Below are 24,053 nucleotides of genomic sequence, written 5' to 3' on the forward strand. Positions count from 1 at the left end.
ATATTAATCTACAAGGTTTCCACTTTTTGGACACATTTTCTCACCATTCTGTAAGTTAGAAGATGCCCTTGAGCTATAAGCCCATTCAAACTGCTCAAAGACACTGCTTTTTGGATGTCCTCCAGCATCTTGTAGCATTGCCCTCGCAGCTGTTCTTTCACAGAACTGAAAAGATGGTAGTCGGATAGTGTCAAGTTGGAACTGTATTGAGGGTGGGGAAGTCCTCCTTACTCAAATGTCCCAATTTTCTACCCAGTGACACAAGCAGTGTGAGACTGCATGTTACTGTGCTTCAGGATGATCTTTTTCCTGTGTCATTTACTGTGCAATGCATGGCTGTGCTTCAAAAGTGTCTGTATGTAGCAAACAGCATTCATGATTTGTCAAAGTTCAAAAATGAAGCAGACTGCAAACATCCTGTAAGATGCTGGTCATAGCTCTCCCAGTAGGGCAAACTACTCTTGCTTACTTTTGTGAGGGTGAGTCTGAATGTTACCATACCATACTCTGGTATTTTGTTTCATGCCCATAATGATGAAATTAGCTTCACTGTCTTACACAACATCGCTAAACCATACCCTTCATTTCAAAAGCTCTGAAGAAATTTTGGTTTATGGCTCTTCTCTGAACTTTGTGCTCTGCAATCAGTAAACAGGGAATCCAACAGATATTAACATTGTAGTAACCCAAGCTTCAAACAATTCTGTGGATTGTACTAGGCCCTACTGCCAGTTGTGTTGTGATTTCACTATCAGTGACAAAGACTTGCACACTTCAACTCCATATACACACTGATGTCTGGGATGGATTTCACTAGCATATTTTTCCTGTTTGACAAGAATTCAATGACAACATGCTGTTGAAACAAAATAACAATGCCTCAATATTGATTGACCCCTTTATTTATTCCAATCATACAGGGTGCATCATCTGCACATCATTACAGTTGCAGGTAGGACAATCACTACAATGTCATCCCTGCACAGTACAGTCCATTTACCCAACTGCTGTCATTATGTGAGTGCACAACAGGGAGAGTGATAATCAAGGACAGCAATGGATGATGTGATTTCCGTGGAAGGAGGGTGCAAACAGTTAGGATATTCACAGGCAATTGGTGGCAGTATACAGAATGTGTTGTTGTTGTTGTTGTGGTCTTCAGTCCTGAGACTGGTTTGATGCAGCTCTCCATGCTACTCTATCCTGTGCAAGCTTTTTCATCTCCCAGTACCTACTGCAACCTACATCCTTCTGAATGTGCTTAGTGTATTCATCTCTTGGTCTCCCTCTACGATTTTTACCCTCCACGCTGCCCTCCAATACTAAATTGGTGATCCCTTGATGCCTCAGAACATGTCCTACCAACCGATCCCTTCTTCTGGTCAAGTTGTGCCACAAACTTCTCTTCTCCCCAATCCTATTCAATACTTCCTCATTAGTTATGTGATCTACCCATCTAATCTTCAGCATTCTTCTGTAGCACCACATTTCGAAAGCTTCTATTCTCTTCTTGTCCAAACTATTTATCGTCCATGTTTCACTTCCATACATGGCTATATGCCGACATCGGCAGAAGAAGACGATGTAATAGAAACAGTGTATGAAGACATCAACAAAGTTATAAATTATGTTAAAGGTGAAGAGAACTTAATTATAATGGGAGATTGGAATGCTAGTGTTGGAGAAGAGAAAGTTGACGGAATTGTAGGGAAATATGGTCTAGGAGATAGAAACGAAAGAGGAAGCCGGCTAATTGAATTTTGTGCCAAAAACAAGTTGGTCATAGCGAACTCCCTTTTCAACCACCATAAAAGAAGAAGGTACACGTGGAAAGCCCCAGGAGATACTAGAAGACACCAAATCGACTATATATTAGTAAAATCGCGTTTTAAAAACCAAATCAAGGATTGCAGAAGCTACCCGTCTGCGGATATTAATAGTGATCACAACCTTGTAATGATGAAATGCTTACTCAAACTCAAGCGATTAGAGAGAAAAACGAACAAAGTATGGAACAGAGATAACCTAAAGTCTGAAGAACTAGTGATCCCTTATGCACGGAAAACTGATGAGATGGCATCAAACATTATTCCCGGGAGTACTAACGAGGAGTGGAAACAAATCAAAGAAGGCATACATAAAGCAGCAGAAGAATTTATTGGGAAAGCCAAACCTGTAAACAGGAAAGAGTGGATAACACCTGAAATAATTTGTCTAATGGAAGAAAGAAGACTATACAAAAATGCCTCTGACGAGCAAAGCGAAAACAAATATAGAAAGCTTAGAAACCAAATAAACAGAGAATCTAGGAAAGCAAAAGAAAATTACCTCAACAGCATTTGTAAAGAGGTGGAGGAAAACATGGTTAAAGGAAAAACTGACTTGGCCTACAGAACAATAAAACAAAACTTTGCTAAACGGAAAGTAAAATCTTCAGGAACTATAAAGAACAAAGAGGGCAAGGTACTATTTGGATATGACACGCTGAAGAGATGGCAAGAATACATTGAAGAGCTATATCAAGGAGACCCTCTAACAGATAATATGATAGAATTAAGCGAAGAAGTAGAGAAAGAAGAACTAGGGGACACAATTCTGAAAGATGAATTTGAAAAAGCACTAAAAGAACTACCAGATAAGAAAGCGGCAGGTGTTGATGATATACCTTCTGAACTAATTAAGAAATCAGGAGACAAAATGAAAGCTACATTACTGCAACTCATACAGAAAATATACAAAACAGGTGAAGTTCCTGAAGACTATCAGAAATGCATCATATTCCCCATACCTAAGAAAGCATCTACTATGGACTGTGAAAACCATCGAACACTCAGTCTTCTTTCACACGCATCAAAAATTCTAATAAGAATAATTTTGAAAAGAGTTGAAAACCAATTGAATAGCACTCTAAGTGAAGACCAATTCGGTTTTAGAAGCGGTGTAGGGACGAGGGAAGCAATCTTATCTTTAAGACTAATAATTGAGAAACAAATTTCCAAAAACAAACAAGTATTTATAGCCTTCGTAGACCTCGAAAAGGCATTTGACAATGTTGTATGGCCAGAAATGTTTAGAATTCTGAAGAAGGCTGGTCTGAAATATAATGATAGAAGGATAATCTTTAAAATATACCAAAATGAAACAGCCTTAGTTAAGAAGGAAAACAAAGAAGAAACAGCAAGAATAAGGAAAGGAGTGAGACAGGGATGCCCACTATCTCCAGTAATTTTCAACGCATATATCCAAGAAGCAATAGACAAAATAAGAGAGAATATTGAAGTAGGAATAAAACTTAACGGAATGAAAATAGATATGTTGCGATATGCAGATGATATCGCCATAATTACAGAAAGGAAAGAAGATTTAGAAGCCGCACTCAATGAAATGGAAAACACCTTAAAAGAACAGTATGGAATGAAAATAAATAAGAAAAAGACTAAAGTGATGGTGAGTGGCGCCCTGAACTACAATGAACCCATACGAATAACAATAAAGGGAGAGAAACTAGGGCAGGTTACAGAATTTAACTACTTAGGTAGCAAAATAACAGCAGATGGAAGGAGCAAAAGTGACATTAAAAACAGAATACAACTTGCCAAAATAGCATTCAATGGAAAAAGAAACTTACTGACGAGTAGAAATGTTAGTTTAGACGTAAGAAAGAGAGTCATGAAAACCTATGTGTGGAGTACAGCCCTTTACGGATGTGAAACTTGGACTAGTGGAAAAGAAGAAAAGAGAAGATTAGAGGCATTCGAAATGTGGTGCTACCGGAGAATGGAAAAAATCAGCTGGCGAGACAAGGCTACAAACGAAGATGTCCTCAGAAGAGTGAAAGAAAACAGATCTCTTTGGCGAAATATACAGAAAAGAAGAATAACCTTCATAGGTCACATTTTACGGCATAACAATTTCATTAAGAGAATATTAGAAGGAATCATTGAAGGAAGAACTCGCCGAGGACGACCTAGATTAAGCTACATTCAACAAGTAATAAATGACATCGGGTGCCAGACCTATGCAGATATGAAGAAGAAAGTTGACAAAAGAACGGAATGGCGTGCTGCTGCCAACCAACCTGTGGGTTGATAACCGAAGAAGAAGAAGACATGGCTACGCTCCATACGAATACTTTCAGAAATGACTTCCTGACACTTAAATCTATACTGGATGTTAACAAATTTCTCTTCTTCAGAAACGCTTTCCTTGCCATTGCCAGCCTACATTTTATATCCTCTCTACTTCGACCATCATCAGTTATTTTGCTCCCCAAATAGCAAAACTCCTTTACTACTTTAAGTGCCTCATTTCCTAATCTAATTCCCTCAGCATCACCCGACTTAATTAGATTAGATTAGATTAGATTAATTATTCGTTCCATAGACCCATAAAAGAGGGGATCCTCCTGGATGTGGAACATGTCAGATAAACACATTACAAAAATGTAATTAGAAAAACTTGAGTTTCATTAATTTTAAAGATCCTGAGTCAATAAACAGTAAAATTATGTACATGAATTAAATTTAAACTTCTAATATTTACAGGTTTAATACTTACGTCTGCTTTCATTAAATCCATAATTTAGACATTTGCTAGTTTCTTGGCTATTACAACCAAGTATTGTCAAAAATTAAAGTAAATTATTCATTTCATTGATCCTCAGTTAAGAACAGTCAGATTATGTACAAGATTTAAAATTAAACTTCCATTATTTACAGACTTAAGACTTACATCTGCTTTCCATACATCCATCATCCACACAGTAGGTACTTACTTGGCTGTTACAACCAAGTATTGTCTAAAATTAAAGTATAATAAATTTTCATGAAAATGGTCTACTGCACTTGTTGAGAAACTCATGGATGGAATAGGAGGAGTTGGCCATCAAACATTCTTTTAAATTACGTTTAAATTGTGCCTTGTCTGAAACTAAACTCTTAATGGTTGCTGGTAACTTATTGAAAATATGTCTTGCTGAATACTGGACTCCTTTTTGGGCAAGAGTAAGTGATTTTAAATCTTTATGGATATTGTTCTTATCCCTAGTGTTGATACTGTGTACTAAGCAGTTAGTTGGAAAAAGAGATGTATTATTTACAACAAACTTCATTAAGGAATAAATATACTGAGAAGCTGTGGTTAATATGCCCAATTCTTTGAATAGGTTTCGACGTGATATTCTTGGATTTACACTACTCATTACTCTTATTATATGCTTCTGTACTCTAAATATTTTTTCTCTGTTTGTGGAGCTACCCCAAAATATGATACCATATGACATAATGAAATAGTGAAGGCAGCAGAGGATCAAGTAGGTAAAAAGACGAGGGCTAGTAGAAATCCTTGGGTAACAGAAGAGATACTGAAATGCGAATGTCTCAAAAATGAGATCGACAGGAAGTGCAAAATGGCTAAGCAGGGATGGCTAGATGACAAATGTAAGGATGTAGAGGCTTATCTCATGAGGGGTAAGATAGATAATGCCTACAGGAAAATTAAAGAGACCTTTGGAGAAAAGAGAACCACTTGCATGAATATCAAGAGCTCAGATGGAAACCGAGTTCTAAGCAAAGAAGGGAAAGCAAAAAGGTGGAAGGAGTATATAGAGGGTCTGTACAGGGGTGATGTTCTTGAGGACAATATTATGGAAATGGAAGAGGAGGTAGATGAAAATGAAATGGGAGATATGATACTGCGTGAAGAATTTGACAGAGCACTGAAAGACCTAAGTCAAAACAAAGCCCCGGGAGTAGACAACATTCCATTAGAACTACTGACAGCCTTGGGAGAGCCAGTCCTGACAAAACTCTACCATCTGGTGAGCAAGATGTACGAGACAGGTGAAATTCCCTCAGACTTCAAGAAGAATATAATAATTCCAATCCCAAAGAAAGCAGGTGTTGACAGATGTGAAAATTACTGAACTATCAGTTTAATAAGTCACAGCTGCAAAATACTAATGTGAATTCTGTACAGATGAATGGAAAAACTGGTAGAAGCCAACCTCGTGGAAGATCAGTTTGGATTCTGTAGAAATGTTGGAACACGTGAGGCAATACTGACCCTATGACTTATCTTAGAAAATAGATTAAGGAAAGGCAGACCTACATTTCAAGCATTTGTAGACTTAGAGAAAGCTTTTGACAATGTTGACTGGAATACTCTCTTTCAAATTCTGAAGGTGGCAGGGGTAAAATCCAGGGAGCGAAAGGCTATTTACAATTTGTACAGAAAGCATATGGCAGTTATAAGAGTCGAGGGACATGAAAGGGAAGCAGTGGTTGGGAAGGGAGTGAGACAGGGTTGTAGCCTCTCTCCAATGCTATTTAATCTGTATATTGAGCAAGCAGTAAAGGAAACAAAATAAAAGTTCGGAGTAGGTATTAAAATCCATGGAGAAGAAATAAAAACTTAGACTACATTCCATTATCCTTGTCTTGCTTTTGTTGATGTTCATCTTATATCCTCCTTTCAAGACACTGTCCATTCCATTCAACTGCTCTTCCAAGTCCTTTCCTGTCTCTGACAGAATTACAATGTCATCGGCGAACCTCAAAGTTTTTATTTCTTCTCCATGAATTTTAATACCTACTCCGAATTTTTCTTTTGTTTCCTTTACTGCTTGCTCAATATACAGATTGAACAACATCGGGGAGAGGCTACAACCCTGTCTTACTCCCTTCCCAACCACTGCTTCCCTTTCATGTCCCTCGACTCTTATAACTGCCATCTGGTTTCTGTACAAATTGTAAATAGCCTTTCGCTCCCTGTATTTTACCCCTGCCACCTTTAGAATTTGAAAGAGAGTATTCCAGTCAACATTGTCAAAAGCTTTCTCTAAGTCTACAAATGCTAGAAACGTAGGTTTGCCTTTCCTTAATCTTTCTTCTAAGATAAGTCGTAAGGTCAGTATTGCCTCACGTGTTCCAGTGTTTCTACGGAATCCAAACTGTTCTTCCCCGAGGTTGGCTTCTACTAGTTTTTCCATTCGTCTGCAAAGAATTCGTGTTAGTATTTTGCAGCTGTGACTTATTAAGCTGATAGTTCGGTAATTTTCACATCTGTCAACACCTGCTTTCTTTGGGATTGGAATTATTATATTCTTCTTGAAGTCTGAGGGTATTTCGCCTGTTTCATACATCTTGCTCACCAGATGGTAGAGTTTTGTCAGGACTGGCTCTCCCACGGCCGTCAGTAGCTCCAATGGAATATTGTCTACTCCGGGGGCCTTGTTTCGACTCAGGTCTTTCAGTGCTCTGTCAAACTCTTCACGCAGTATCATATCTCCCATTTCACCTTCATCTACATCCTCTTCCATTTCCATAATATTGTCCTCAAGTACATCGCCCTTGTATAGACCCTCTATATACTCCTTCCACCTTTCTGCTTTCCCTTCTTTGCTTAGGACTGGGTTTCCATCTGAGCTCTTGATATTCATACAAGTCGTTCTCTTATCTCCAAAGGTCTCTTTAATTTTCCTGTAGGCGGTATCTATCTTACCCCTAGTGAGATAGGCCTCTACATCCTTACATTTGTCCTCTAGCCATCCCTGCTTAGCCATTTTGCACTTCCTGTCGATCTCATTTTTGAGACGTTTGTATTCCTTTTTGCCTGTTTCACTTACTGCATTTTTATATTTTCTCCTTTCATCAATTAAATTCAATATTTCTTCTGTTACCCAAGGATTTCTACTAGCCCTCGTCTTTTTACCTACTTGATCCTCTGCTGCCTTCACTACTTCATCCCTCAAAGCTACCCATTCTTCTTCTACTGTATTTATTTCCCCCATTCCTGTCAATTGCTCCCTTATGCTCTCCCTGAATCTCTGTACAACCTCTGGTTCTTTTAGTTTATCCAGGTCCCATCTCCTTAAATTCCCACCTTTTTGCAGTTTCTTCAGTTTTAATCTACAGGTCATAACCAATAGATTGTGGTCAGAGTCCACATCTGCCCCTGGAAATGTCTTACAATTTAAAACCTGGTTCCTAAATCTCTGTCTTACCATTATATAATCTATCTGATACCTTTTAGTATCTCCAGGGTTCTTCCATGTATACAACCTTCTTTCATGATTCTTAAACCAAGTGTTAGTTATGATTATGTTGTGCTCTGTGCAAAATTCGACCAGGCGGCTTCCTCTTTCATTTCTGTCCCCCAATCCATATTCACCTACTATGTTTCCTTCTCTCCCTTTTCCTACACTCGAATTCCAGTCACCCATGACTATTAAATTTTCGTCTCCCTTTACAATCTGAATAATTTCTTTTATTTCATCATACATTTCTTCAATTTCTTCGTCATCTGCAGAGCTAGTTGGCATATAAACTTGTACTACTGTAGTAGGCGTGGGCTTCGTATCTATCTTGGCCACAATAATGCGTTCACTATGCTGTTTGTAGTAGCCTACCCGCACTCCTATTTTCCTATTCATTATTAAACCTACTCCTGCATTACCTCTATTTGACTTTGTGTTTATAACCCTGTAGTCACCTGACCAGAAGTCTTGTTCCTCCTGCCACCGAACTTCACTAATTCCCACTATATCTAACTTCAACCTATCCATTTCCCTTTTTAAATTTTCTAACCTACCTGCCCGATTAAGGGATCTGACATTCCACGCTCCGATCCGGAGAACGCCAGTTTTCTTTCTCCTGATAACGACATCCTCTTGAGTAGTCCCCGCCCGGAGATCCGAATGGGGGACTATTTTACCTCCGGAATATTTTACCCAAGAGGACGCCATCATCATGTAATCATACAGTAAAGCTGCATGCCCTCGGGAAAAATTACGGCTGTAGTTTCCCCTTGCTTTCAGCCATTCGCAGTACCAGCACAGCAAGGCCGTTTTGGTTATTGTTACAAGGCCAGATCAGTCAATCATCCAGACTGTTGCCCTTGCAACTACTGAAAAGGCTGCTGCCCCTCTTCAGGAACCACACGTTTGTCTGGCCTCTCAACAGATACCCCTCCGTTGTGGTTGCACCTACGGTACGGCTATCTGTATCGCTGAGGCACGCAAGCCTCCCCACCAACGGCAAGGTCCATGGTTCATGGGTGGACAGAATGTGTACCATCATGAAAACCAATTTACAATTGGGTGTATGGCTGGAAAAAGAGATCCTACATCAACAGAGAAAGGAACCAGTTCTGGAAGAAAAGTGACTGTGATAACACCTGCCAACATTGAAAGAGTGGAAAGCATATTCAGGAGGAAATGTGTATCACACTCACGGAACTGGAGGCAGCCACAGGACTTGCCATAAGTAGTCTGCACTGCATAGTACATGACCACCTTAAGCTTGGGAAGTTGTCCACCAGATGGGTCCCCAAATCCCTACTTCTGCACAGACACAGCAATGCAGGTCATGTGCAGTGATATCCTTCAATGCCACAGCCAATATCCAGAGATTTATGTGAAAACTTGTGACTGGCGATGAGACTTGTCTTCATTACCATGAGCTGGAGACCAAAGCCCAATCAATGGTGGGAACAAGCAGGTTGTGGTCTTCAGTCCAAAGGTGGGTTTGATGCAACTCCCCATGCAACTCTATCCCATGCCTACCTCTTAATCTCTGAATAACTACTGCAACTTGCATCCTCTTGAATCTGCTTACTGTAGTCATCCCTTGGTCTCCCTCTACAATTTTTACCACCCCGTCCCCCAATTTCCCTCCTGTAGTAAACTGGTGATCTACTGATGTCTCAAAATGTGTCCTATCAATCGATCTGTTCTTCTCGTCATGTTGTGCCATAAATTTCTTTTCTCCCTGAATCTATTCAGTACCTCCTCATTAGTTACATGGTCTACCAATCTAATCTTCTGTAGTGTCACATTTCAAAAGCTTCAGTTCTCTTCTTGTCTAAACTGTTTCTCATCCATGTTTCACTTCCATGCATGGCTAGATTCTGTATAAATACTTTCTGAAAGACTTCCTAACACTTAAATCTATATTTAATGTTAACAAATTTCTTTTCTTGCAATTGTCAGTCTACATTTTATATCATATCTACTCTGACCATCATCAGTTATTTTGTTCACCCAATTAACAAAACTCATCTCCTACTTTAAGTGTCTTATTTCCTAATGTAATTCCAGAGCATCACATGACTTGATTCAATCACATTTGATTACCCTTGTTTTGTTTTGTTGATATTCATCTTATATCTTCCTTCCAAGACACTGTCCATTTTATTCAACTGCTCTTCCAAGTCCTTTGGTGTCTCTGGCTGAACTACAATGCCATCGGCAAACCTCAGAGTTTTTGTTTCTTCTCCCTGAACTTTAATTCCTATTCCATTTTTTCTTTGGTTCCCTTTACTGCTTGTTCAATGTACAGATTGAATAAAATCGGTGACTGGCAAAATCTTTGTCTCACTCCCTTGTCAACCATTGCTTCCTTCTCATGTGCCTCAACTCTAGTAACTGTGGTCAGGTTTCTGTACGAGTTGTAATGAGATTTCTGCTCCTTGTACTTTATGCCTGCTACCTTTAGAATTTCAAAGAGAGATTCCAGTCAACACTGCCAAAAGCTTTTTCTAAATCTATAAATTCCACAAATGTAAGTATCCCTTTCCTTAAGCTATCTTCTACAGTAAGTTGTAATTTCAGTATTGCCTCATGTGTTCCTGCATTTCTCTGGTATCCAAACTGATCTTCTCTGAAAACAACTTCTACCAGTTTTTCTATTATTCTGTCGAGAATACTGACTCTACGACTTATCTTAGAAGCTAAATTAAGGAAAGGCAAACCTACTTTTCTAGCATTTATAGACTTAGAGAAAGCTTTTGACAATGTTGACCGGAATACTCTCTTTCAAATTCTAAAGGTGGCAGGGGTAAAATACAGGGAGCGAAAGGCTATTTACAATTTGTACAGAAACCAGATGGCAGTTATAAGAGTCGAGGGACATGAAAGGGAAGCAGTGATTGGGAAGGGAGTGAGACAGTGTTGTAGCCTCTCCCCGATGTTATTCAATCTTTATATTGAGCAAGCAGTAACGGAAACAAAAGAAAAATTCGGAGTAGGTATTAAAATCCATGGAGAAGAAATAAAAACTTTGAGGTTCGCCGGTGACATTGTAATTCTGTCAGAGACAGCAAAGGACTTGGAAGAGCAGTTGAACAGAATGGATAGTGTCTTGAAAGGAGGATATAAGATGAACATCAACAAAAGCAAAACGAGGATAATGGAATGTAGTCGAATTAAGTCGGGTGATTCTGAGGGAATTAGATTAGGAAATGAGACACTTAAAGTAGTAAAGGAGTTTTGCTATTTGGGGAGCAAAATAACTGATGATGGTCGAAGTAGAGAGGATATAAAATGTAGACTGTCAATGGCAAGGAAAGCATTTCTGAAGAAGAGAAATTTGTTAACATTGAGTATAGGTTTAAGTGACAGGAAGTCGTTTCTGAAAGTATTTGTATGGAGTGTAGCCATGTATGGAAGTGAAACATGGACGATAAATAGTTTGGACAAGAAGAGAATAGAAGCTTTCGAAATGTAGTGCTACAGAAGAATGCTGAAGATTAGATGGGTAATCACATAACTAATGAGGAAGTATTGAATAGGATTGGGGAGAAGAGGAGTTTGTGGCACAACTTGACTAGAAGAAGGGTTTGTTTGGTAGGACATGTTCTGAGGCATCAAGGGATCACCAGTTTAGTATTGGAGGGCAGCGTGGAGGGTAAAAATCGTAGAGGGAGACCAAGAGATGAATACACTAAGCAGATTCAGAAGGATGTAGGTTGCAGTAGGTACTGGGAGATGAAGCAGCTTGCACAGGATAGAGTAGCGTGGAGAGCTGCATCAAACCAGTCTCAGGACTGAAGACCACAACAACAACAACAACAACAACAACTGTCGAGAATTCATGTAGAAGGAAGAATACTGTTTCAATAAGGTACAGCATAGTGATAAAAGGCAGCCAGACAATACCTTTATGTGTCACAACATTTCAAGCAAAATCAGAGTTGTCCAAAGGCAGACTTCCAAAAGGAACCAGATCTGCAGAACAAAATCAGTTAATAACAAACTAAAGGTTGCAAAAACATCATGTAATGAAGTTCTATGCAATAACGAAGGAGGAAACTCCAAATATGGTTAAAGTATGTCAGAATCAGCCAATACCAAAACTCTCATATGTGAAGTACTCTATTCAAGATACATTTGGCTATACAGTTTGTGCATTATGATTCATTCTAGAGCACAGACAAGAGAAAGAATTACTTTTTATACTTGGATTGAAACAGAAGGATTGAAAGGATGCAACCAAATACCCTGTGCTCTACTGATTCGCTCAGAAACCTTGAAGCATCTCTGCCGGAAAATAGTCAAAATAAAATTATTATTATTTTTTGATTCCTGTACCAGTCAAAACAAAAGTACAGTAATGATATGCATACTAATGACATTAATTGAAGAAAGCAAAAAATTTAAGACACTGCTTATTATTTCCCTATTTGTGGTCACAGTTATAATCCTGACTGAGTGTTTGGTAAATTGGACACAGACTACCGGAAAAAAGAAAGATAGTCTTTTACCAACTAAACATTATAAAGTGCTGGAACAACATGGCATCGTCTAGATGCTAAATAAGGACTGAAACGCAACGGTTCTCAAGTCCACTGCACTAAAAGCCCATTCAAAATAACTGCTCAGCGAGTGATGGCTTATGAAAAGTCTAAGAAGAAAGTACTGTTGTCAGTACTGGACACCTGTAATGGAAGCCCTGTAAATGGAAATAAGTGTATGGCACCAGTGGCTGGGAGTTCCCAGTCGGGAAGTTCGGATGCCAAGTGCAGGTCTTATTGAGTGTGACGCCAAATAGGGCGAACTGCGCATCGACAATGGGGATGAAATGATGATGAGGACAGCACAACACCCAGTCCATGAGGGGAGAAAATCTCCCTCCCCATCCGGGAATCGAACCCGGGCCCCCATGTGTGGCAATCCAACACGCTGACCATTCAGATAATGGGGTGGACATGGAAGCCCTGTAGAGGTTGAGGTATGTAAATCCAGAAACTACAGCCAGGAAGTGAGCAAAGCAGCCACCTTGCAAAAAATTTACAGGGTCTGCAAGGAAAAGAAAAAGTATATCTTAAAACGTATAAGACATTTTACTGTATCAGAAGGAGCAGACGAGTTTTATGACAACATTGCTGAAAGTGATCAATGGTTTCCCAGTTTAGTATTGTTGTAGCCTATATTTTGCGTTGCATTTATATAATGTTTTTTTGCTATTTTGCACTTCTGCTCATCAAACATTTATGGAAAAATATGATACCAGTATTGTCTTTGTATGCAAAACTTACAATAAAGTGGCTTTCCTTATAATTAATGTTAAAGATAAAAAGAAACAGAAGAAAGTAAATTTATACGTGCATATTAACAAAACTTTTAACTTTCCTCTTTGCATATGTGGGAACATTAGCGCCACTGTCCAGAGTAAACAATTCGCAGTTTTCTGTCTGACAACTGATGATAAGAGTTCAGTTCGCCCAGTGACTTGAGTGTGCCATGATGTGTATTCTTGTCCGTACCAATTTCTTTAAAATATAGTGTGTTGTGTACTCCACACCACTGTGTTTTTCATCATTTACCATCACTATGAACCAGTGTACCACACTAGTGAGCTCCAACTACCACATCACGCCGTATTTTCTCGCTTTGCTACTGAGATGATTACCACAAAATGACAATGCTGCCATTATCGCACTCCACTGCTAAATGTGTCTTGCAACCTGACAGTAATTTTCCTGCATCCTTGTTTTACGTGCCATGCTACGACATAGAACATTCAAGTGCAAAGCGTCAAACTGTGTTTGAACCTGAAACATCGACACAGTTGTGTAGAGTACTGACTGCCCAATGCACCTACAGTGTTCCATCCTCCATCAAAGCACAAGAGATGGCTCATTTGGACATGGAAAAAATAATCGACATGTTTGGTGATCCACAATGTTGCATCCAACAATCTCCTAGGGACCTAAATTCAGATATGAAGTGTCATTACAGTGTCGGACAGAGACACGCTATCCAACTGATTAGACAGCGTGCTCCTATCAGCGCTGCTGTTTCGACTGCAGCATGTTCAGACAGTAAAGATTTTCACAGCTGTGTCTTTCAACCAATTGAACAGTGCTCAGATATTTTTTTCTGCCCTACTATTCTGCCCAACTGACGCCGACAACAATGGCAGCCATCTTGCCTTGAATCACGAAGGCAGGAACCCAAACTTGCATGAATTCAATGGAATATCACTGAGCACAACACCCCGTCACCATGCCATCCCAGCTCGGCAAGGTATCATGAATTCACCCGACCGTAACTGAAGCTGAAGAAGCCGGCATCCCCTCCCCGCTGCGGCAGTTAGCCGTTACCTCACGCCTCAATCTGAATGTGAGATGACACGACCCAGCCCAATCACTGCCTCACAAGTGACAGCACTTCCCAACAGCAGCCGCCAGACAACAAAACAACTTGTTGTGTGGTGGATGCCACTCTCCCACCATGTGTCACATGTCTATGCTGGTTCCATCGGTGTTTCGACTCTTCTGCATGCAAGTGTGGATGGTGGTGCAGACTTTGCCACTGTGTTGCACAACCTGCACTGTGCATGCTGAATCACAGATGCTACCCAAGGCAACTGCCTACCAGATATGACAACACACTCAACGACATCATACTGCAGTGTTTTCGCCGCCTGGAGAGCAATCTTACTGCACTAAACAAAATGTTCCAGCTGAACAAAACATTCCAACAGCATACGGTTCCACCTACATCTACTGGGCAACTTGTTACACATAAGAAGCCTCCCATGCTCACCCAAGTGTGCTGCGCCCACCCATTTCCATGCCTATCTGCTCTACACCCCCACCAGTACTTCCGCCCCTGACCATTGCCTCCATACCGTGCTCCACACTACTTTTTTGTGTTCCTCGAGTTTTGAAAAAATGTTCCTCAATTGTGTGAAGCAAGAAAAAGAAAGGATACAAGCATTCAAAATGTAGTGATGCGCTAGTCTCGTACCCCACTCAGCATCTACAACAGCTACGCCCACATCTGCTAATGTTCCTAATGACAACTCCTCACCAAAGAAAAGATTTACATGATAGAGGATCATTACAGCCTATCCTATGGGCTGGTAGACCAGTATTTAACTGGATACACCAGCCAGCCGAGGTAGCTGGTTTTCTTAGTGTTGAGATACACTTATTTTTCCCTGCTATGCCATGAAATGGAATTCTTCATTATGTCTATTAGTACATGTTTAGATTCTTTCAGAATTGCTGTTCACACGGGTGACGGCTTTGGCTCTGGCTCAGTGGCCTGTCTTTAACCTGTGTGGCACAGCCAGCATACAGCTCGTACAAAATACTGTGGCACCGGCATAGAAATGCATTCTCATCCTGAGTACTGGTCAGTTTCATTGTTCCTAATGGGCAGCTACTTCAGTTGACTGCAGCTTGCCAAGCTGCACACTTTTGAGCATTCCCCCTGCTATCTCTGTACCACATAGCAGGACACCACAGTTTCAGCAACTGTAGTGCAGAGAAAGTTCTTCATAATCACACGTCTGATAATACAGGGGGTCCCAGGAATGCTCATTTGAGGAACAAAAAATCCTATTCCAAACGGCTTCTGAGATGAAGCACATTTAACATAAATTTCCTTTCGGGCTAGTGGCTTGCACATATGTCTCTTATCTACCCAACTGCTCCAACGTTTTCTTCTACACAAACCCATCTCATTGCTGTGAACTTCTTCAGAATGCCTTTCTGCCATTAAATCTGCCCATCAAACGCACGGTTGTCCATGCTGTGTGGTAAGTGAAGTGCTGTGAGGGATTGAGAGTGTATTAGACAGAGAAGCAGTTAACTGTGTTTGTACACACACTGGCTAAATGCCACACATCTACACTACAGTGCATTTAAACTTAGTTGTGACTTTTGACAGTTCAGTATGGAACGAGTGGAGGGAAGCGTAGTTGCCAGCATGTGCTGAGTACGTCAGCAGATGACGATAATCTGAGACCTACTCAGCACGGAACCTGTCAGGCTAGCTTACCTGCGTGAACAGCAAGCCATGTAAGCCAGCTGATCTGCAATCTTTCTCAAATGATTTTAAAGAAACTATTCAGTAATAAACTTTGATTCTTGCACATCTTTTAGCTTATTTCGTCAGCATCATGATGAGTGCCTATCACATAGCTAATGGTAACAGTTATTGTGATATTTTGATATTAGATAAACTACTGAAAGAAATTCTTAAAGTTTGTAGTGAAAAATAAGGATTGCTATGCCCATGTTATGGCATATGTTGCTCCGTATGAAATGTAGATAACATATTGAATTCTTCTTTAAACTTGGAAGGATAGTGTCATCTGTCTCCAATCTCAAGAAAATTGAATGCATGTAAAGAGCACTCTGTCGTGAAGAACGCATGCGTCAGTGAAAAAGCCAGAATGGAATATTCACAGATCCCTCATATCTCATAAACAGTCTGAGATATCAAAATAAGATTTTGGCAAATCATAGCATGCTGCAAATAACAGAGTATTTTGCCATCTGACTAATATGCAAAACTCCCATATCTAGCATGATATTTAAGCAACAGTAGATTTTTCAATGACATAGTGTAATTTTTAGGGACTTCAATAGATGGGGAAACAAAAATTACTGTGGGTTCCGCAACAACATAAGTGAAGAAGTTACATCTTGATTTCTTTTTACTGAGAATGGCCTTTTTCATAAACTACTGACCTGTCTTGCCCTCACTTACTAGTTTAATATTATACTGTTTCAGGATTCTGTTGCAATTTATTTTTCAGCTGCATTAGAATGTTGGTGACACTGCTGTGTTTTGGCAAAAGGAGCATATTTTAACATGGCAACAAGAGAACTAACGTATTACTTAAAGCTTGTCACAGTCCCTTATGAACCCATCTCCCCAACTACCTTCTTGATATGACTGACAACTCAAGACCAGTCCTGTGGTGTAACATTTGGAATAGCTTCTTTTGTCAGCATTTCATCCTCACTGAGTGTAAATTTCTTGTTTTTTGCCGCATTCCTTTTCACCTATCCCCGTATATTCTCAGCTGGATTTAAATGAGCATGGTAAGGAGGAATCCTGATTAAATTATGCCCTTTAGTGTTAGCTAGTTTGTTAACCGGGTAGGTGCAGTGTTTGGCTTGTACAGCACTGTATGTTCCATTAACTCCACCTTATACATGCTATGCTGAACTTTATCTAATGGAACATTTCTTTCTAACCAAAGCAAAATATCTGCTTTCCTGTACTGCATTGTTGGAGCTTTTCTCTCACAACAGAGTGGTGTGTGCACTATCCATTACTATTGTCAGATTCGGTGGAATATTTTGCAGCATAACATTATCTTCACAGCTGGTGAACATATTCTTGGACAACAACTTTTGATGTGAACCTCGTGTTCTGATGCACTGCCGTGTTTTCATTAATGCAACACCACCACAAAACACTGGTTCACAATTCCAGATGGCTGCAGAATAATTCAACATCAGAAAATATCACTTTAAAATTAGAGCTGACAAACACAGATATCCATCATCTAAGGTGTGAAGCATGTGGTAATGTTTATCCACAGCATGAAATCATGGGCTCTTTATCAACTGAACCACTTGTGGCACAGTAGGGAAAGCTGGCTTGCCACTGGTGTTATCTAGGCAATGGCATCACGTCCCCTCCTGTCAGTCAAACATCAAAAGTCACAACTAATTTTAAACACACTATGATGAAGAACATGCATTTATAGTGTATGTTTACAGCTTCTGCGATGGTAGTGGTCATGCTCCTGTCAAAGAATACTGTAGGCACTTCTCGACATGTCAAATTCCTTATTGAAGAGTGTTTACCAGAGTTTTCAGTGCACTGTGTGAAACAGGTATACTTCCAAGACCCCTCTCTCTTCTGAATGAGTAGTTCAACAACTTGTGCAGAAAAAGCAGCACACTGGTGAAATGGTGCAGCATAGCCTTACTACCAACACACACAAACTTTTTGCGTGTATCAATGTCCCACGAATACACGTATGGTGAATATTACCTGCAGGAAACATGTACCATTTCACATACGGCAGTTCCACAATCTTCACATTGGCAACAATACCACACAACTAGAATTTTCTCACTGGTTAAATGACAATTGTCATTTGTTTTCATTGATATGAAGCCATGTTTTCATGGAACTGGTTCGGCATGATCGGTAACATGTTGATAGGTCCAATCATTTTACAAGAGCAATTGACGGGACAGAGTTACTTGCTATTTTTGGAAAATTCATTTGTTGACACCTTGAGGATGTTCCTCTGGCCACATGAGCTGCAATGTACCTCCAGCATGATGCAGCCCCTCCACATTTTACCAGAATTATAAGGGACCGTCTGAACTGCACATATCCTAACAGCTGGACTCGTCATGGTAGTATAGTTAACTAACTACCAAGATCGCCAGACCTTATGCCATTAGATTTTTGTTTATGGTGTCAGATGAAGCCCGAGGTGTACAAACAAAGTGTGTATGTACGATGAACAGTTGGTCACATCATGGATGCTGCTGCCCTCATTAAGGAACATGCTTTGGTACTGAGCCAAGAATACATGTTATAGCAAGAATGCACAAAAGCACTGAAATTGACAGTGGGATATTCAAACATTTATTGTGAACTGTATAACAGCTGTAATGTGACATGTACTATAACGCTTACAGGTGCACGAGTTAAAAACACATATTTTTCAATCGATACATTGTAAAATGCACATTGTAATGTTTACTTACTACTGTACATGTGTACATTGTCTAATATATTGAATAATTCAGAAAATAAGTGTTCATTACATGGGTCCTATCTCAGAAACCATTCAGAATAGTGCATTGGTCCACATTAATTTTTTGGCTTCAAATGATTGTTCCTGTTGTATTCCTGTATACTGACCACTCCGCTGGGGACACCTTGTATGCAACGCCATTAAATTTTTGATGGACAAGGCAAATGAATTAGCAAAAATTTTGTTAAAAACGTTGCTTAAGAGGGTCACAGGAATCACTAGCTATTCCAATCAGTCAATAAACACAATAAGACATGGCTATAAGTACTTCCCAAGCCTTCACTAGTTTGGAAAGCTGCAGAAAAGGGATAAGAAAATTTTATTTTTACGTAATATTGTTGGTAATGACACAATTTCCGTGTGACACACGTTCTTCATTTTGGATTGTCAGTATCATAGTAAGTTACACTGTTCACTCTGCTACAATTTCTTCCCTATTTTTGTTTTATGAAATTTTCTTCTAGCAGTGTGTGGCTGATCTTGTTTTGTTCTGGTTGATCCTTTGTTTATATTACTATTCCTTTTCAGTACGCAATTGAGGAACTACTGGTTTTGAAGGTCTATTATTTGTCAAATTACTGGCTATAGCGACATTACCTGTTAATACCACTGTTTTCAGACTCGCTAGCTGTAGTGTACAAGTTATGTGAGTTATATGTTTTCACACAGACTTCAGCTGTCAAACTGCATTTCTGCTACCCTGCTGTGCCCATTCATAACAGAACACAACCACTACTGTTGCCCCTCCCCTGGCACACTGTCTTTCTTCAGTAACAACATGCTAAGGCATCTAATGCATACACATATAGTTAATTTTGGAATGATAAAGAGGAAAAATTGTAGGGGTAGACAAAGGTAAAAATATGTGCAAGGGATAGTTACAAAGTTTTAATTATTACTCCGAAGAAATAAAGTTACACAATTAACTCTTTGTTTGTTTGCAGGTACACGTATAGAGTTCTGGTACATGGTACACACAGAAATACTCACACCACAGCATTGTACCACACCACTGGAGGAATCAGAACAAAATAGTGCAGTTCACTGATACACTGGAGATGGGCTGTGCCATTTTGTTTTGGCTGTTCTAGGGGTGTGCTACGGTATTTTGGGACAGGGACTTAAATGTGTACCTGGAAACAATTTACAAAAAAAATTTACTATGGATCTTTATGGCTAGCCTTCATAAATTATTGGATGTAGCAGACATAAATAGATGTAGGATTACATCTAGCCAGGGAGAATTTGATGACTATGAAAAGTCTCCTACCATTTGTAAGTGCAGTATTCTTATTCAATGAGCAGGAACATGTGCAGAAAGAGAGCCTGTCTATAAAGCAAAGTTAGGTTATTAAGTCAATATCCAAACATTCCACATCATTGATTATCTATTAGGGCAGAGATTTTACATGGTTCTCTTATTTGATTGAGGTGAATGCTTAAGTGGTTCTTTTGAAAAGGACACAGCTGATTTCCTTCCCCACTCTTGATAAATCTGGACTTGTGTTCCATCTCTAATGTTGATGACCATACAACCAAAATTTCCTTTCTCTCCTATTATATAATAAGAGTCAGTGCAACATATGAAAGCAGCCATATAATATGCCTCTCTACTGATAATTTCAGCACACCTTTTTATGTGGGCATGACCACCAACTACCCAGTCAATTTTACAAATGGCCATCATGAAGCTGTCACCAAGAGTAGAGTGGCAGAACACACTGCTGAGCATAGCATATTCGATTTCAATGGCTGCTTTCCCACCCCTGCCATTTGGATTCTATCCCCAACCCCCATCCCTCCCCAACATCAGCTTCTCTAAATTGTTGTTGTGGTCTTCAGTCCAGAGACCAGTTTGATGCAGCTCCCCATCTACTCTATCCTGTGCAAGCCTCTTCATCTTCAAGTAACTACTGCAACTTACATCCTTCTGAATTTGCTTAGTTTATTCATCTCTTGGTCTCCCTCTACAATTTTTACCCTCCCTCCATGATTTTTATCCTTCCCATTTCCTTCCAATGCTAAAATGGTGATCCCTTGATGCCTCAGAACGTATCCTACCAACCAATCTCTTCTTCTAGTCAAGTTCTGCCTCAAATTCCTCTTCTCCCTAATTCTCTTCAGTACCTCCTCATTAGTTACGTGATCTACCCATCTAATCTTCAGCATTTTTCCGTAGCACCACATATCACAAGCTTCTATTCTCTTCTTGTCTAAACTAGGTATCATCCATGTTTTACTTCCGTACGTGGTGACACTACTTTCAGAAAAGACTTCCTGACTCTTAAATCTATACTCGTTTAAACAAATTTCTCTCCTTCAGAAACTCTTTCCTTGCCACAGTCAGTCTACATGTTATTTTGCTTCCCAAACAGCAAAACTCATTTACTACTTTAAGTATGTCATTTCCTAATCTAATTCCCTCAGCATCACCTGATTTAATTCGACTACATTCCATTATCCTCGCTTTGCTTTTGTTGATGTTCATCTTATATCCATCTTTTAAGACACTGTCCATTCCGTTCAGCTGCTCTTCCAGGTCCTTTGCTGTCTCTGACAGAATTACAATGTCATTGGCACACCTCAAAGTTTATATTTCTTCTCTATCGATTTTAATTCCTACTCCAATTTTTTCTTTAGTTTCCTTTACTGCTTGCTCAATATACAGATTAAATAACATTGGTGATAGGCTACAACCCTGTCTCACTCCTTTCCCAACCACTGCTTCCCTTTCATGCCCCTTGATTCCAATAACTGCTGTCTGGTTTCTGTACAAGTTGTAAACAGCCTTTCGCTCCCTGTATTTTATCCCTGCCACCTTCAGAATTTGAGAGTATTCCAGTCAACATTGTCAAAAGGCTTCTCTAAGTCTACAAATGCTAGAAATGTGGGTTTCCTTTCCTTAACCTATCTTCTAAGATAAGTCATAGGGTCAGTATTGCCTTGCGTGTTCCAACATTTCTGCAGAATCCAAACTGATCTTCCTTGATGTCGACTTCTACCAGTTTTTCCAATTGTCTGTAAAGAATCGGTGTTAGTTTTTTGCAACCGTGACTTATTAAACTAAAAGTTCAGTAATTTTCATACCTGTCAGCACCTGCTTTCTTTGGGATTGGATTTATAAAATTATTCTTGAAATCTGAGGGTATTTTGCCTGTCTCATAATCTTGCTCACCAGATGGAAGAGTTTTGTCATGGCTGGCTCTCCCAAGGCTATCAATGGCTCTAATGGAATGTCGGCTACTCCTGGAGCCTTGTTTCAACTTAGGTCTTTCAGTAAAATTCTTCACACAGTATCATATCTCCCATTTCATCTTCATCTATGTCCACTTCCATTCCCATAATATTGCCCTAAAGTACATCAGCCTTGTATAGACCCTCTATATACTCCTTCCACCTTTCTGATTTCCGTTCTTTGCTTAGGACTGGTTTTCCATCTGAGTTCTTGATATTCATACAGGTGGTTCTCTTTCCTCCAAAGGTATTTTTAATTTTCCTGTAGGCAGTATCTATCTTACCCCTACCAATATATGCCTCTACATCCTTACATTTTTCCTCTAACCATTCCTGCTTAGCCATTTTGCACTTCCTGTCAATCTCATTTTTGAGAGGTTTGTCTCAAAGCTACCCATTCTTCTTTTATTGTATCTCTTTCCCCCATTCTTGTCAATCATTCCCTACTGCTCTCTCTGGAACTCTGTACAGTATCTGGTTCTTTCAGTTTATCCAGATCCCAACACCTTCCAGTGTCTCAAGGCCTCTTCCACATATACAACCTTTTGTCATGGTTCTTAAACCAAGTGTTAACTAGGATTAAGTTTTGCTCTGTGAAAATTTCTACCAGGTGGCTTCATCTTTCATTCCTTACCCCCCAGTCCCTTAACTATCTGAATAATTTCTTTTATCACATCACACTTTTCTTCAATCTCTTCATTGTCTGTGGAGTTAGTTGGCACATAAACTTGTACCAATGTGGTAGGTGTGGGCTTCATATCTATCCTGGCTACAATAATGTGTTCACTATGCTGTTCGTAGTAGTTTATCTGTGCTCCTATTTTTTAATTTATTTTTAAACCTACTCCTGTGTTACCCCTATTTGATTTTGTATTTATAACCTTGTATTCACCATCAAGAAGTCTTGTTCCTCCTGCCACCAAACTTCACTAATTCCCATTATATCTAACTTTATCCTATCCATTTCTCTTTTTAAATTTTTTAACCTATCTGCCCAATTAAGGAGTCTGACATTCCACGCTCTAATCTGTAGGACGCCAGTTTTGTTTCTGCTGTTGACGACGTCTTCCAGAGTAGTCTGCAACCAGAGATTGAGTGGGGGACTATTTTACCTCTGGAATGTTTTACCCAAGAGGACGCCATCATCATTTAACCATACAGTAAAGCTGCGTGTCCTTGAGAAAAATTACAGCTGTAGTTTTCCCTTGCTTTCAGCCATTCACAGCACCAGCACAGCAAGGCCATTTTGGTTAATGTTACAAAGCCAGATCAGTCAATCATCCAGACTGTTGCCCCTCTTCAGAAACCACACATTTGTCTGGCCTCTCAACAGATACCCCTCCATTGTGGTTCCTGCCATCTGTATTGCTGAGGTACACAAGCCTCCCCACCAACAGCTGACAATAAGTTCACTCATCCTGCACTCACGCCTTCCTCTCCACTGCCTCCCTCATTCACTGTTCTCTCTCCTCCTCCCTTCTCATCCCAATCCACTCTTCTACACTATTGTGTGCCGTGGCTGAAACAAATTCCAGTGCTACAGTACTATCCTGTGATCCTGTTCCCCCCCCCCCCCCCCCCCCAGTCATCAGTCAGTTTTCCCCAATCCTTCTGCCATTCCCCCTTTTCACACAACACAATCCCTTGCCGCAATTGCGCTACTGTGTCAGCACAATGAAGTGGGCCAAGACAATGTAAAGTTTTAAAATCGAGATATATCACAAATTCATCTGCTTTTTAATTTTGAAAGGAAAATACCTACTTAATGCTGATACAAAATGAAGTGGAATTTGCAGCATCTCTAACTGAAACATAACATATTCTTTTTCTTTTTTCAGTTCCACAATGATAGAAAAGACATTGTATTTTAGTGTTTTCAATATACTGAAACTTGAGTAGTGCAATGTAAACCTCTGAGGAATTATTACAGTATGTTGATAATTATTACTTTGA

The 24,053-nt window shown here is 39.7% G+C and overlaps 1 protein-coding gene across 1 annotated transcript in view; it reads right to left on the minus strand.

The window, feature by feature from the left end:
• The window catches only part of LOC124615332 (N-terminal Xaa-Pro-Lys N-methyltransferase 1), a 90,967-nt gene that overhangs the window by 37,621 nt on the left and 29,293 nt on the right, over positions 1-24,053 (minus strand). The window lies entirely within an intron of this gene.

This window comes from Schistocerca americana, chromosome 5 (assembly GCF_021461395.2).
Source record: "Schistocerca americana isolate TAMUIC-IGC-003095 chromosome 5, iqSchAmer2.1, whole genome shotgun sequence".
NCBI classification, from domain to species: Eukaryota; Metazoa; Arthropoda; class Insecta; order Orthoptera; family Acrididae; genus Schistocerca; species Schistocerca americana.